At 38.5% G+C, this 16,024-nt stretch overlaps 1 protein-coding gene and 1 long non-coding RNA gene across 2 annotated transcripts in view; one reads left to right on the top strand and one right to left on the bottom strand.

The window, feature by feature from the left end:
- LOC128891374 (zwei Ig domain protein zig-8-like) overlaps positions 1-16,024 on the bottom strand; it is a 123,730-nt gene that overhangs the window by 35,694 nt on the left and 72,012 nt on the right. The gene's annotated exons all lie outside the window — the stretch shown is intronic.
- Positions 15,112-16,024, top strand: part of LOC128891404 (uncharacterized) — a 61,918-nt gene continuing 61,005 nt past the window's right edge. Inside the window, exon 1 of the long non-coding RNA XR_008460822.1 lies at positions 15,112-15,321. This is a non-coding gene — a long non-coding RNA (uncharacterized LOC128891404). The remainder of the gene's footprint in view (positions 15,322-16,024) is intronic.

The raw sequence follows: 16,024 nt of genomic DNA, 5'->3' as shown, positions 1-16,024 counted from the left end.
AGAGCGTACGTTTCCCTAGGCGCATGGATTAGTAACGCGGGCCGATACCTTACGAAAATCGCCGCTTCTGAGATATACGCGCGGGTTGCTACAGTGGTTTCCATTCCTTCGGGCTGTTAAACTATTTAAATTGCAAGGGATGTTTGGTAAACTGTAAAATTCGCGAATATTTGCAGCAGAAACGTAGTTGAAGCGATGTTAATGGCTAGATTGATGATGTTTGTGCAAATTCACATTTTTAGATTCAAAGAACTGACGCTTATCGGTTTCTCTGGAAAATACATGCCGATTTTTGGTAGGTGGTACAGAATATATCGGAATGGTTGAGAACAAATAACACGTGTACATCCCTTAAAAGGTGGAAAGGTTGTGAAACGAAATGGCACCTATATACCATTAAATAAATATGTATACATTCAATAAATATATATCAAAATTTAAATGTGCCTTTGAATTTTTCTTAAAAATTACCACGAACTTTCTGGACAATCCGATACATTAAAGAACGTCTTATCTTCTAAACGGTATAACATGTACAGTCAGTTCCATAATTATTTGTACCCCTCTGTCTATTGAAGAAATTTTTTTTAAATTAAATGGTAAGTTTGATATTCCTAGTAAATGTTTCATTGTAAATATGTTCATGAGTAAATTCTACACAAGTACCCGTATCTTTATAATGAAGATTAATTTAGATAAATTTCTTCAATAGGTACAACTACTCATGCACCTGACTGTATATCATTGTTCATATTTTATATATTTTTGCATCAGTTCACATGAAATGCACAAACATCTGCAGGCTCCCAATGGCACGTCCATTTTGGCAATGAAATGATCGTTGAGGGTGAAACCAATCCCCGCCAAGAAATTGGTAAAATTATATGATTCTTTAAATATTTTGAAACCGAATGAGGTAGTTTTTCTACGGAATTCGCTCTGAATTATTCAGACGAAATAATCGGCACTGTTGATCTTGTTCAACGATACAAGAAACCCTGTAACAAGAGGCAGAAACGCGAACAAAGTTCTACTTAAGAAAATGAATTCGAAATGTAGAATAACATCTCGTATGAGAGTTAATTTTTGAGAAAATTTAACTCGAAGGTAGCTCAAGTTCGTGCTCGCTTCTCTACGTCTCCAGATGCTTGCTGTGTTTATAAAAGAGCCGTGCAAGTGATAATTTGCAACAATAAATAATATTTTCTCCGCAGAAGTATCTTTTATTACCAAAAGGACAGCTTGCTCTTGAAACTTGATCTTTAGTAACTTTATTCTTTTGAGAAAGAGAAAGAAATTAATGTAACAGCATTTCTTACTTTGTTACGCAGCATCCAAGTGAAAGATTGCTGGAGAAATATAAATTTATCGAATATCAGTCAAATGAAATCTCTCTCTATACTTTGGGTTTAATTTTTCGTCGAAGTCATACAGTTTTAAAGCGACTAATGGAACTTTAGTCTTTTCTCGAGTCTCGTTTCTTTGGATACTATAAATTGCAATTCCTAATATTTTATATATCTTTAAATACGAACAGGTATGTTCGGTTATGAAATGGTTGCAGAGAGTAGAAAGTACATATAGACACGGTTTTTAACACTCGTGGACCTCCAGGTCTCTATTGTTTAAAGGTTACGCCAATTTGTACACGCGCCAGCGAACACACACTCGTCGCCCTTTTCGTTCAAATACGCTTTCCCGTTAATTGAACGTACATCGATCAAGCTATATCAAACATTGCCTCCATATGTACATATTTTGCTGGAAGTAAAGCGGAGTGATTTTATAATAACGTTCGCGTATGTACCGGATTGATGAACGTAATTAAATCAACGTTATTTCAATATTGGTGGAAGATTTCGGAAACATGAATTCATTTCGCAAATATGCTCTGTTGTTCTATAGATACGATGTTAACTGAAATCTCACTCAGCAGACCATCTACGTTTCCACGTTTCTACGTCGGCCGTTTACATACATTTTGGCATCATTCTAAGAGATTCGACGTACCAAAATAAGGCAAAAATTACGAATGGTAGAATTGCTTTTATTTCGAGCACTTTCGTTTTCCGGTTTGCGAGGTAAATTTTTCCATGAACACGTTTTCAAACTCTAATCACGTATCGATTACTAAAAAAGGTAAATGTTTGCCGAATCCGTGTACCTCTATTAACAGGATTGCCTTTAAAGAGCTGAGTGTGTTCTAATAAAACGTTACAATCAAGTTTCAAATTTTTAACTCGATACCTGATACATTTTTTAGCATAATCAGTCCATGTTTGATTCTTCTCGTACACATTAATTATTTGTAACCAGTTAAAAGAATATTCTTAATAGGGATTGACTTTCGCACAAAAAAGTTCAACAACTCTGTATTTACTCTTATATGGAAATCTCAGTTCTTCCACGCAATTCAGAATTTAATGGCTCAGACACGAAGCTTCCAACACAAATCTCAGTTCTTCCACGCAATTCAGAATTTAATGCCTCAAACACAAAGCTTCCAACGCAATCTCCTAACTCTTTCTCATTGTCAGCTCCAAATTCATGTCAAAGCGTAGGTAAATACCCTACACGTGTAAGCAAAAGTCTGGTCGCCATCGATGACAAAGAAAACGAAGGCAGACGAGAAAAACAGCTTGCGACGTCGTTCCAGCGTGTTTGTGCTCGCGCCTATTGATTCGCGTGTAATACAAGGCGAGCGTTTGCATTTCACGTGCAGCCGACACATCGAGGGTCGTTACAAGATAAGTGTCCCATTCTGTTCACATCAATTAAGCGACGATGTTCATTTCTTGCTATGAAAGCTACGGCAGAGATAGCGGAGGGCTTTAGTGCATTCCAAGTGGGAATTATCCTCACGGTTTCAAGTTTGCTTCACTTTTAACAGCGTTACCCGTCTCTTTTCCTCTCGATAGCGGAAGAATTTCACTCGGATCTTCGTCGCGTTGGATCTTCCTCGCTTTTAACGTAATTCACCTTATAACATTATTTTTCTTTAATTTTCCAGAATTTTCTTCCGTGCAATTTGTAGATTTAAAGTGCTGACTTTGCATTGCAAACTCTGGTCGAAGTAAAATCGAGTTTCAATAGTCGAGGTTTACCACTGTTTATTACTGTTAAATCTCAAACTCGCTTCACATTTTTAGGGCACAGGGTCGTATTTTTTTTCTTTTCTTATTATAGAACGATGAAGTGTCTTATTTTTGCTCGGTGTAAAACTCTACGTGGTTGATGTATACACAGCGTATGCTAATGGAAGGATATACAACAAGCAGAAAACCATTAGAGTGTAACTAAAAAAAAGGGAAAAAAAAAGAAAATGAAAATTGAGTTACGCGAATTAAATTTAGCTATAATAATACCAAGGTCTATTCTGGTCTACTCGAGTTCCGATGAAAATTCATTTATATCTTGATTTTGTTCTCAACGTAAAATTAACCTATTCTAAAAAAAAGTTTAAATATATATAATAATACATTATCTTTTCGAAGATAAGATTCAGACTTCGTCTTAGGTTAATTTTATGTTGAGAACTGAATATATATATATTTATATATGTATGTTCTAATACTATACTATATATTAACCAAAAACTTAAAACCAGTGAAATAAGTTAAAACAGCATGTACTACGAGGAGTGGAACAACGCAACATCGTTAAATTTCTAGTTGGCAAATAAATTCAGCTGAAATACCTCCCGGATCATGAACACAAAATGCGAGGGAGTGTTTTTCTCACCCTCAAAGCATTTGAGTAGTGTAAAAGCTTTAGGGAGTGAAGAGAGTTGAGAATGAACAACATGATTGTCGTCTGCGAACCTTCGTTACTCCTGAAAACACAGAAGGCTTCGAATACCAATGTTGGCATCGTAAGAAACTAGATGGCACGTCTGAAAATTGAAGAGAACATTAGAAATTATGACCACGAAGGTGGTTAGTCGCTTATCTGGACGATTTGAAGAGGAAGAAGAGGATTTCTTCGAAGTTCGTAGTCATTATTGTTGAGACCTAGGCGCACTGTTTCAGTCTCGAGTAGCAGGCATCAAGAGAATGACGTCAACAAGACTTGCCAAGACCGAGAAGACCAAGATCGATGCTCTCTACTGGAAAGGCGCTGGCGATGTTCTTTTGGGATTGGAAGGGGGTACTTCGTGTTGATTTCCTTTTGCACAGTGGGGCAATCAACGCAGACGGCTCAAACCTCCTGTCCTTCGACGTGAAGAGAAAGATTCAATCGAAGAGGAAGAAAGGAGAAAATCGGATTTGTTTTCTACAAGACACCGCGAGGTCTTACACTGTCTGAAGAACTATGGAAATAGTTAAAAATGGGAGCTGGAATTTCCTGACATAATCGTCTAGAAACCGAGACTTAGTTCTAAGCAACGATTACTTGTCAGTTTAGTAGTTTTAAAAGTGATGTGGGAGGTGAGGGGTTGGAAGATGATAATGGTATGCAAGGTGCTCGACATGGAAGTCACAATTGAACATAAATTTTGTTTAATGGGACATCAACTAGTTAGCAGAATGGTGGCAGAAATGTATGGGAGCCAAAGGTTGATGAATTTGAAAGTTGATACCATTTATTGATAGTATTCGTTTAATAAAATTTGATAGGGTTAGAAAGAATGTAATAATTGTCAGGGAAATAAATAGAAGAATAAGTATTTGTACAGGTGTAACGATATTTTTATAAAATTCAAGCAATTCTGGTATAGAATCATGAACCAATACTGACGTAATTTAGTATATTATATGTCTGATTTTATACTCGTTATTCGTAAATAAAAATTTCATATAAATTCCAGAGAGACTTCGATTCTACATAAAAGAGTTAAATACAAGCTTTCTCTATATTTTCTAATAAGCGAAAAATGAAATCAAATTGCAGTTCTTTCGCCGTTTTCCCTTTTGATTTACAGAACCACCCACTAAAATATTATCCACCTGTGATTGAACGTATTCCCAAATGGCAGCAATTTCGAAATGCACTCGAACGAAGTCGGAAACGCGAAACGAAAAATTTTTTGGACGTCAAGCGTTCTATTTATAGGATTGCAACGATCCGATATTCGTTAGCTTTCAGGTTCTTATATTTTCCGCAAAGGAGGAGGCTGTCGGTTGTCAGTGAACGGATGTTCACCAACTTTCTACTTAAAGCAATATCCCGAGGACCGCAAAAATCTCGGCCATTAGAGAGTTCCGTGACGAGTTCCTCTTTCTAAGACGTCAACTTTTGTGGGGTGGAATTCCTTTGTTCGAACCGAGCCGTATGTATGGACGCGCTGTCGTATAAAGGGGATATTTTTAAGCCCCGGGAGTAGAAAAGCAGCTTGCCCATTCAAGGACGCATTATGCGGGGCAGAAAATAGTCCGTCATAGACTCGAAGTGTTTCCTCCTTAATTTGAAACGTCTCCGCGGTTTCTTCGCGACGTTACCGCGTTTATTTTCCAATTCAGGTTAATTTCCAGATAACGTCCATTTGCATTTATCTTCTATACCTCGTGACGCCCGCAAATCCACCAGCGTCTACGTCCTGGTTGAAACATATTTAGTCGCCAGACAATTTTCATCTGACGTCACATTTACGGGGCGCAATATTTTACAGTGGCTTTTGAAACCGAAAGTGTACAATCGATGCATTTTATTTTGACAAATGGCACGAAAGTAAAAGTCGATACGTAGATGGTTGGTAGTTCGTTATTTAAACGAATTCACGGAATGATTAGAGAAAAAGTTTTTGCATGCCAGAGGTGGAAAGCACTTCGACTAATTGTGGAAGAATATGTATCTAAGAGGGTCTGCGAATGAGTCGTAATTAAACTGTAGGGTCTTCTACGGGTTACTCGAAGGAAAAAGTTAATGAATACATTACAGATCTACGCAGTCGTTTCATATCTATCGAATAATTGTAACCTTTTTTAAAGAAAGTTCGATAATAAAGAGAAGAACGCTCCTCGGAGAAATAGGTTGAAACGACTGCTGAAACGGGCAGCGGACGTGTTACATCAAAGGTAGGAAATAGTCGATAAGAGTAAATTATAACGTTCCGACCCTAACTTATGAGTTCGTTTCAAAAGGGAATTTTATAGGACTATAGTTATTTTTACAATTCCGCTACGAGTTATTTGTGAGTAGCACGTACGCTGTCAGAGTGTTTCAGAAAATATTGCGCAGTTTCGCTCGCTTTGCTTCCTAGCGAAACGGAGTAAATAAATATATTAATACGTCATTGGAAAGCTCCTTCAGTGCCGACCACGAATATCTAACATCTGTTTTCACCGTTTTCTTTGGTTACGTTTAAAATTGCGACGAATACGAAGCTACCAGTTAAAATTAAATAAATAAAAGTTCATGAATACGCAACGGATTCGGGGACACTTTAGCCACTTTTGCATATTCAACGTGGCCAGTAAATTATCGTTATAAAAAAATTTGCATGCTAGCTACAGATTCAACGTACCGTTTGCCGCCGGTTCAACTTTGCAGCGCCATATACAAAGTTATCGAAGACACTATGGATGAAGTGCGCAAAGTTTCAAGTGGATGATTGTCGTAACCAACTCGACGCGACACATTATATCGTTGCTTCTACTCGCGATGGTCGCTAACTAGAAACGCATCTTGCATGTACACGAATTTCTACGAGCTTAGAGTAAACTCCCGAAGCTCAAGTTCCGGTTATCCCGAAATTATACTGACTCGGTGAATTAACTCGTTCAACCCTCGCTTATTTTGCGATTCGCGTGGGCGAATTACGTCACGCGATGTTAAGATTCGCGCCGGTGTATTTTGGCACCGATTATACACCACGACTTAGACTTGCGGCGTGAGCTGAATAGGTTAAAATCGACTAATAAATTCGCGATATAGAAAATAAATTCTCATTACCGGTTTCGTTGCAAGCTTAATAACGTGAAAGTTCAAATGAAAATTACTCGCGCTAATGCATCGTTAAATTCAAAACTGTAATGAAAAATGTGCGGAGGCGAGTAATAAAATATTTGAATATTTACGATGAAACACCTCTCGCAACGAAGCGCGAAGTTTCAACGAATATCCTAACATAAAATATGAATTTTCTCAATTACATTACTTCATTAATAATATCGATATTTTCAATGATTATTGACGTTACACGTCGTCAACAAGTGATATCAGTTTTTAGTACCTCCACTTTTAGAGGACAGCCACAGCTTGTCCCAGTTTCCAAACTTGTGTCGCAATGTATTAGATCCGAAGAAGGATTAGTTTAAATCGGACACGAAGTATGTCTGCTTCAATGATTTATATCCTCCAGCTCGATTGGCTGTATCGGGTAGATTTAACGCGCAAAGGATAACGGCGCGAGCGTCTCCATTAACCGAACCTCAGCGCCCGTGAGTATTCAGCTGTCCAAGAATTCCAGGTTTTGAAGACAATCAATTAAAATCCAAGGCTCGAGGCTCTTGAAGTCTCCTCTGCTTAATTGCGCCGTAATAAAGTGTAGGACTCCAGAGTCCTTAGACTCGCTACATTCCCTTAACAGGATGGGAAAGCACGAGTGGAGTGCATTTCAGAATCGATGGAAATTTTTCGTGGGTCGCGAAGGAATTAAAAGAGACGAGGTATTTTATTTTCATGATTGTTATCGGATATAACAGGAGGGATACATCGCTATCGGCGAAACATTTGATCCCTCTGGCTCCTTTTTTTTTCTATTTCTCGATGTTTCGAGGCGGGACGAGTCCAAGAATGCACGAAAAAAGCGGTTGGAATATTCTATATGCATGGATAGGGGCAAATTCCGTGGCCGAACATCGAATAAAAGTTTTAGATTCATCCATAAACTAGCTTTTGTCTGCAGCTCTGCTAGGATATGGTTAGTTTAAAAAATTCCGTTCACGGATTCGAATACACCAAATGAATTTATGAATGGGACGTAAAAGGCGGTAAAAACTCTTATTCGTTATTTGGAAATCAAAGAGCGAATCTGATTGAATATATGACTTTTGTATTGTGTTTTCTATGTCCCTTGGATTTATCAGAATCTCATGAAATTTGGTATGGTGAAGTGATTAACCATATGGAACATTAACATTCTTAAATATTGGAAACATTCTTTTCGTACGTATGCATGCAAGGGGCTGGTTTGTTTGTTATCTCAGCAGTGGTCCACCAACCATGAAGCTTCATACGCCAACTGTATCTACTCAGATGCCATTAAATTTTGAAAATAATTTCTGTAACGGAATAAAAACATCATCGCGGAGGATACCATATTCGTAGGAGTTCAAAAGAAAACTAAGGCACGTGTATTCGAATCGACGATCCTCGGATCCACAGTCGACCGCTTTACCTACGCGACCAATCCCGTACCTTACGTTTCGTGTTGTCGTTTGACTCCTTATTCTTGGATATGGGAGGCGCTGTTACTACGTATTATTATCGGCGTTATCGGAACAGTTCTGCAACAACGTTGACAAATCTTTTTTTTCTTTTCAAGCAGAATCGTATTTTCGTTGGTCGAGGGCTCGATCGATGAACGAACGGTCGATTGCTTTCCTCGGCTGATTACTTTGTTCGATTAGTACCAAAAAGCGCGCCAGTGAAATAAAAGCACGGCGGGAGGGAAGAGTCCACCGACAAATGATTTAACTGCATCATTATTTCGATTAAACGATGGACTTTGAGTTTCAATGGGACGTTCCCCGTGGCTTTCGAGTTTCGACCCGCCCTTTCGCGTTGAATAAACGTTTATTCGAGGGAAATAACTTTTTTAATAGATTTACCATTTCGCCCAGGTACGTCCGCTCTCAGCGCGACGACGCCGACGGCGCGTCGTTGCTCCGAGGGCTGTTACGCGGCTCGAAAATTTTCTAATTGACTTAAAACTTTACCGCCCCGGTTACAAAAGGAACTTTTTTTAACATCCTAATTAATGTTAAGCGACACGGATATCTAATTATAATTGCTCGTTTGTCGGTCGTTAAACGACATTGCTGCGCGTCGAGCGGCCCGCGTTGATAACACCGTTTTCCCATTCTCGGTGTTTGCGTTGCAGTTGTTGCACGAATTTAGGGAGATCTGTTATTCGAGCGATATCGCCGCGCTCATGGGTAATAAACCGACGAAAAATTAATCATGTCCCTGCAAAGTTCCGCGCTTAATTAAATTTTGTCCACCGATGGTGGGGGATGGCCGGCAAAAACAATTCTTGAATAACAAGCGAGCGCCCGCTCGCTGATAATGCGACGAGGCTTCCTCGTTCCCATTCGAATTAAATTCGAAATCCAAAAACTGGTGTCTAGGGACGATATTAAAAAGCGTTTCATTCATCTCAAATAAAATTCATGCTCATCGGTAGGAAGTCTATTCCGAAAGATTGAAAATATTTGCTGACGTTTCAAGGTTTTATCTAACTCTTTAATTTTCTATTACGCTAATTGCTAATCTTCTTGTGTAGATTGCGTTAACGACTCGTTGAGCGACAAAGCCTTTGAATTCTGAAAAAAAGCTCGCGATACACTTGGGGTAATCCTAACCAGTTACTGAAAATAACTGATGTTCGTTAAAATGCAAAAGTAAACCGCTGCGGCTGTTCTGAGAAGGAAATAAATTTGGGATTTGTGCTCGTGGTAAACTTTCTCCCATTTTAGTACATGTTTTGGCTAATTTTGCTTCTTTTCTGTAACACGTGAAAGAGGACTTTGTGATGTTATTGGTAACAAAATTACAATTTTTGATTTTTGATTTTTGATTTTTATTTACTTCCTCGAACTTCCGATTCAATTGCAGCGGAAAACGTTTTCCGTATATAGGCGAGTGTAAATACGATATCAACGTCTTACGAGCGTCTTTCAGAGAAGATATAAACGGGACCGTAGGAAATGTCGCGAAAGTGGTCTTTATGGGGTGCTCGCTCAAAACATCTCGATGCCCTTCCAATATTCGAGAAATTTCCAATGTAGGTCGATTCCTGATCAATTTTTTTCTGTATTTTTATACATAATATTCAGAACTATTACGCATTTTATAGATAAGCATAACCTCCATGGCAAATTCGTATTACCACATATTTAAATCAGTGTTAATTCTTTAAAATTCGTCCACTTTTATTTCTAACGGCTCAAAATTCCATCATAATCTCAAAAGTAACGTATATTAGATTTAGGTAAGGCCTATTTCTTTACAAAAATAAACGAAGATGAAATAACATTACTACTTACAATTTTCATTTACCATAAATCAGAATTAGATACATGAAAATAAAATATTTAAATCACAACGTTGGACACGGTTGGAGATAACCAGAGACTCAAAATTGAATTTCTGTTATAGATCCGATCGGAAACTTCAGAATTTTCACCGATCGGTACATTTTTATAACTTTACAAAATGAACGCAAGCTATGCACGATGAACACATAATACTATGCACACGTTTATGAATAGACCGTGCGCCAAGTTTATAAACAACTACAAGCATCAAGGGTTTCGATGCACAGCGATGCTTCAATAATTGCACAATAATGGAGCTGAGAATTCCTGTACGTTACTCATGTAGACGGAGCAGAACATAGCAGGAATAGTACAAGAATATTTATGTGCCGGATTCGAAATATTTGATGGAATATTTCCGGGAAGTTGCTGCAACGGTGTCGGTGTTCGCTTCTGTGCAAGTTGCAGCAACGTTTTTTACAATATTTTATACAATATTGGAGGAGACATTACGGAAGTGCTGTGAGAAAAAATTTTCGAATTGTTCCAGAGTCGTACACTATTCTGTGTGATTATGTTTTTGACCAGTTTCAATAGTTTACATAATTATAGAGTGTAACAAGAGTAATGTTGTGGCATTAAGACACAATCAACCGTGACTAACGATTCATTTTATATATATTTTATATTTTATATATTGCATTTTATTAGTCCATTTGTATCTAAAATAAATATTAACATGTGCTTCGTACGGATGAAATTCACATATAGACACACCCATAGAAACACTACGCGGTATCCCCATTTATGTATTTGAATATAATACAGTAACTTTCATTATATTATTTTCATCAATGTTACACAATCATTATTACATTTAAACGTAGAGGAAATTTTGAAATGCTTTTCTCGAGGTGAATTAATACTTCCCTGCGTTTCAGATACGAGTTGCGAAACAAATTTATTTACCTCGTATCCACTAATGGGGTGGTAATATAATATAGTAGCTTTTATTGTGTACATCCTGTACATGTCGCGCCATTATGACAATTAAAATGATGCATGAGTTATTCGAAAATAAAAATTCTATAGATTCAAGTATAAAGAGACTTTTTTACTATCCATCGTGGTCAACATAAATTCTCATTTAGGTGCAGAACTTTTAATGACAAATAAAACAACAAGTTTGAACCACGATTCAATGAAAATTGTCAATAAAAATTACAATCTGAATTACATAATCGTGTTACGTTTGAATTAGTAGAAGCTTAACCTAGCAACTTTTTAATTAAATGAACGCTGTAAGCAGCTAAAGTTACTAACTACCGAAAGTTGTTTTGGTCATGTATTATTCGATTAAAATTTTGTACATCCGTTCACGTACGTTGCGAAGCGTGGGTGTAATTCTTTCTTTCGAATCATGTGCATCGTCGTACAGAGACGATCTGGAAGAAAGGTTTCGTGTTGAGAATAAAATCGGCTTGGGGTGGTAGCACGAGCACGATGTTTTATTATGCAAAGCATGAAACGACCAGGCAACGAACACACGTATTTACATAGATATGATAAAGCGTGTGGAGAGGTTACCCGTGGTAATGAACGTTCGTGTTACGTTGGTAAAACTGAATTACAAACGGCGTCGAAGTTAGAATTAGAATCCCCCGCTCCGTTCGCCGAAAGTTTCATCGTCCGAGAAGTTTTTGATGCGACGGCACGGAAAAGAACTCGAGTTTTCGTATTTACATCTAAAAAGTTCAAATTCCACCGTCGACGGTAACGATATAAATATTTATACGTCCATCGAGCGATAAGATTGAACGGACCCCATTCATCGGCGAGTCGTGGGGCTAATGTAATCCATAATTAATGATTAATGAATAATCAGTTATCGTGATTAATTAGTAATGAATTACCAGGGTCAATGATTAACGAACAATCAGACACGATTAGCTGTGAAATTGCAAATTGGAAATGTAGTTTATGACTACAGATTCGTCTGACATTTACGAGTGATTATTTATTAGAGAAGCAATCGCGAAGTACTTTACGTGAAGACACTTTATGTCTTATGAGAGAGGGAAGATGGCGGCATATGTACGTGCAAAAGTAAAATGAGAACAGTGCGAATCCCTACCAACCCCCAAATTGACCACATTTTTAACATTCTCCTTTAAGCCAAAATAAACGAAGCAAGAAGAATAAAAAGAAAGTCAATTTTGCAGAGTATTACAAGGTTATCGTTGCGAAAACCTGTCGCGAGGTTTCGAAAAATTGACGTAGTGAAAATTGTCGATGTTCATGGCGCGAGATTTTAACGAAATTCGGTGGAAAAGGGTCTGCGTTTCATACGCGATCGAACCGGTCAGATTTAGGATCGAAGACTCACGACCCGTTCATCCTCTCGTTCGTTTCGACCATGTTTGCCAATTAAGACGGAAACTGGTAATTGGCGGGTCATCGATTGATTACGAACCAACCGAATTTAACAAAGGGCTTGTATCCTTTGCGCGCGCACGCGCGCGCGCGTGTGTGTGTGTGTGCTTGCGTGGGCGTGCACTCGTGTATCTACAATTTGTATCACATAAAGCAGTGCTTCTCAAATTTCACGTTTTATAAACGTCGTCAACGAAAAAGAAAAAAAGATAAATTAAAACGGTATGAAACTGTTATAAAAATGGTATGAAATAGTTGGGGAAATAGGTGAATTTGAACCGATGTGCTCCTACCTAAAAAGAAGGATTGCTAGCGAGATGAATTTCAGCGCTGTTCCCAAAATCGACTTAAAAACTAGATATCACTCCAAATTCCATTGTAACGCAGTTTCCAGAGATGTCGGTACAAAGATTCTCCTGTAACCTGTTCTATAAATCTCTAAAGTTTTTATCGACACTTCACTTACACCTTGCCGTTCGTATATCACCGTTTCACAAACGAAAATGGCATGCACAGCAGGAATAAATTGTAAACTCGCTACTCAAGAGTGTTGTATCGAGTAAATTGTGAACTTGCGTAAGGTTCTCCTATGTCGCATTTAGGAAAGCCAGCGCGTTCCGATAAAATGAATGGAGGGGAGGACAATGTTAAACGACACGAAGCTCGAAGATACACGAACGAAGGAGGAATATAACAACGGGGTTCGATGAAATATGGTGTTTACCGGGTCGATCAATCTCTATAAGAGGAACGGAATTACGGAACTCTTTTTTGATCCGCGGATAGAGAATTCATTTTTTCCATTTTCACAGCACGTTACGCTCACGTTTATCGGCTTACTCGATAACACAACGTCGGTAATACGAATATCCCCCATATAACATACATTAAGCAACAACGCGAATGTAACGGTTTATATGGATCGCTATACTATATTTACCTGTACTACTAGAATTGACAGGATTTCAGTACAACATGGTTTTCAAACGAAATGATATACATACATTGATACAGGGAGCAAAATTTTATTCTTCAAACGTCTAGTTACTGGAAGAAAATGTACGATATTGGTTTATATGGATCACTCTGTATTGATCTGTACTACTAGAATTGACAGGATTTCAGTACAGCATGGTTTTCAAGCGAAATGATATACAATGATACAGAGAGTAAAATTTTATTCTTCAAACTTCTAGTTACTGAAAGAGAATGTACGATATTGATTTATGTGGATCACTCTGTATTGATCTGTAATACTGGAATTTACAGGATTTTAGCTGCATCTCGAGAGTATGCTGCTGAATAAACAAGTATTTATAAAATTAACGTGTACAGACGTGTTTTTTTTTTAAGATTGTAGGTACAGCTCAACTTTAGGATTTGGGTTATTAAAGTATCCAAGTATATGATGTAATAATTAATGCAGGTAGGAAGGGTAGAATAACGAATGATAAAGGTAGAATAAAAGAAGTATTTATTTCTACTTTTCCTACCAGGATAACGTTCGGAACGTTCGGATGCATCGGAAGAAAATTGCAATATTTTTTCTGGACACTCGAACGAAAGTCCAGTCTAAATTGAAAAGAAACATCGCGATATTCATTGGCACACTCGAAGAAGACAGCTCACAGAAGAGTGTTAGCCTAGCTGTTTCAGATGTTACGATTCCATCGATCGTAGTCATTACTCTCCCGAATCGGATTTCGACCGATCAAAAATCAAAAAAGGGATGAAAAGAAGGCGGTAAAATCCCTTTGTCTGGTCCGGCGGTTCCACCTTTTGTGTGCACCGACGGTGGATACGAGTCAGGACAAATTGTAGCAGGGTGTCCGGCGAGGAAGTGATAAAACGCATCGAATCGAAAACCACAGCTCGACCGGCCATAACGCAATTTCATTCTTATCTCGCCCCTGTATCGCGTTTCATTGTTCCCCCGCTTCGTCCCTCGCGTGTACACGCTCCGGAGGACTTATTGCGGTTCGTGCTACCTTTATCTGCTTAATCCAATATTTCGTTCGTTACCTCCGGCCGCTTCCTGTACGATTTCGTGGAACAGGGACGGAACAAAAAGAACGCGAAGTGGGCGGAGGGATGGGAGAACGAAGACGAGGGGGAAGGGTAAGGGCGACGGAGGACGGCGGGTACGCTCCGGGGTGTACGCAAGAGCGAGAACACGGAGCTGCGTCGCGACGCCAATGAAACGAGTCGCGGTTCACTTGGCATCGCGAGAGCCGATTGGATTTAACAAATGCGTACTGCAAACTAGTTGCACGCCCCTGGTGCTGTCAGCCGTAACGCCGCGATTTTCTCTCTGGATTAAAATGCAATCGACGTTCCGTTCGCAACGACGACTTTTTCACAGAGAAACGCACCGTGACGACTAATACGCGCTCCTTCCGTTGACGAACTCTGCATTCAAGAGATATTGGGCGAGAAAAATTCGCTCCGTGATTGCTCCGATCGGTTCAATCCCATCGCGACTGAGATTCTCCGATAACGGAAGAGCGGGACCTCGATTATTGCGGGACATCGGGCCTGCGAGATTTTGCAGTAGTAGAGGTAACCGACGTAACTAATGATAGCTTCGGTTGCATAGTGTTTACGTAATACCTGTAGTCTGTGGCGAATTACGCAGAGAAACAGACGATTATTATGGATTCGGGACGATTTTGCGTCGAGGGGATGTTAGGTGAGAAAATTTCGTTCAGAGAACAGAAAACATATGCTAGAATCTTGATTATTGTGCGAAATGGGGGCTGACGATTTCTGCAGTAACCGAAACTTCTTCATTAATCAAAATAACCAACACAACGAATGGTGTTATCATGTATAAATTTCTTTGTTTAAAGCCACACTATTTTAGTCGACTGAGAATAATGTATTAGGTTGTCCCAAAAGTTTCTTCCATGACTTGCACTCAATTATTTTCTGTGGCAGTGTTTATATAAAATAGACAACCTCATTTATTAGATGTTAATATTGTATAACAGTAACGGAGCAAAATGAATCGTACGCAATTTAATAATGTAACGTTAGATACAAAATATTGTGTACGTATTACTTATTAATGAAATGGAAGAAACTTTTGGGACAACCTGATAGTTTAGATACCATTGAAAACTCTTGTATCCTCCATAAACATTAAATTCCAAGCCCAGATATTTAACAGAAAATTAGAATTCGTACCGCAAAATGAAATGTTCCACGACAAACAGAAACTTAACTTCCCAATGGAATTAACACTTCCTACGCCCTTATCTAATTCATCATCTATCGTTCTAACAAACTTTCCGCCTGGCCTCTAACAATAATTGGACATTAGCTTAATTGTCTAGCATTCACCGTGCCGCAGCACCTAGTAATTAACGAGTGCGTAATTTATTGGCATTCAT

This window comes from Hylaeus anthracinus, unplaced genomic scaffold (assembly GCF_026225885.1).
Source record: "Hylaeus anthracinus isolate JK02 unplaced genomic scaffold, UHH_iyHylAnth1.0_haploid 12001, whole genome shotgun sequence".
Taxonomy (NCBI): Eukaryota; Metazoa; Arthropoda; class Insecta; order Hymenoptera; family Colletidae; genus Hylaeus; species Hylaeus anthracinus.
Note: the sequence above shows the minus strand (reverse complement) of the source record. Positions and strands in the feature narration are given on the sequence as shown.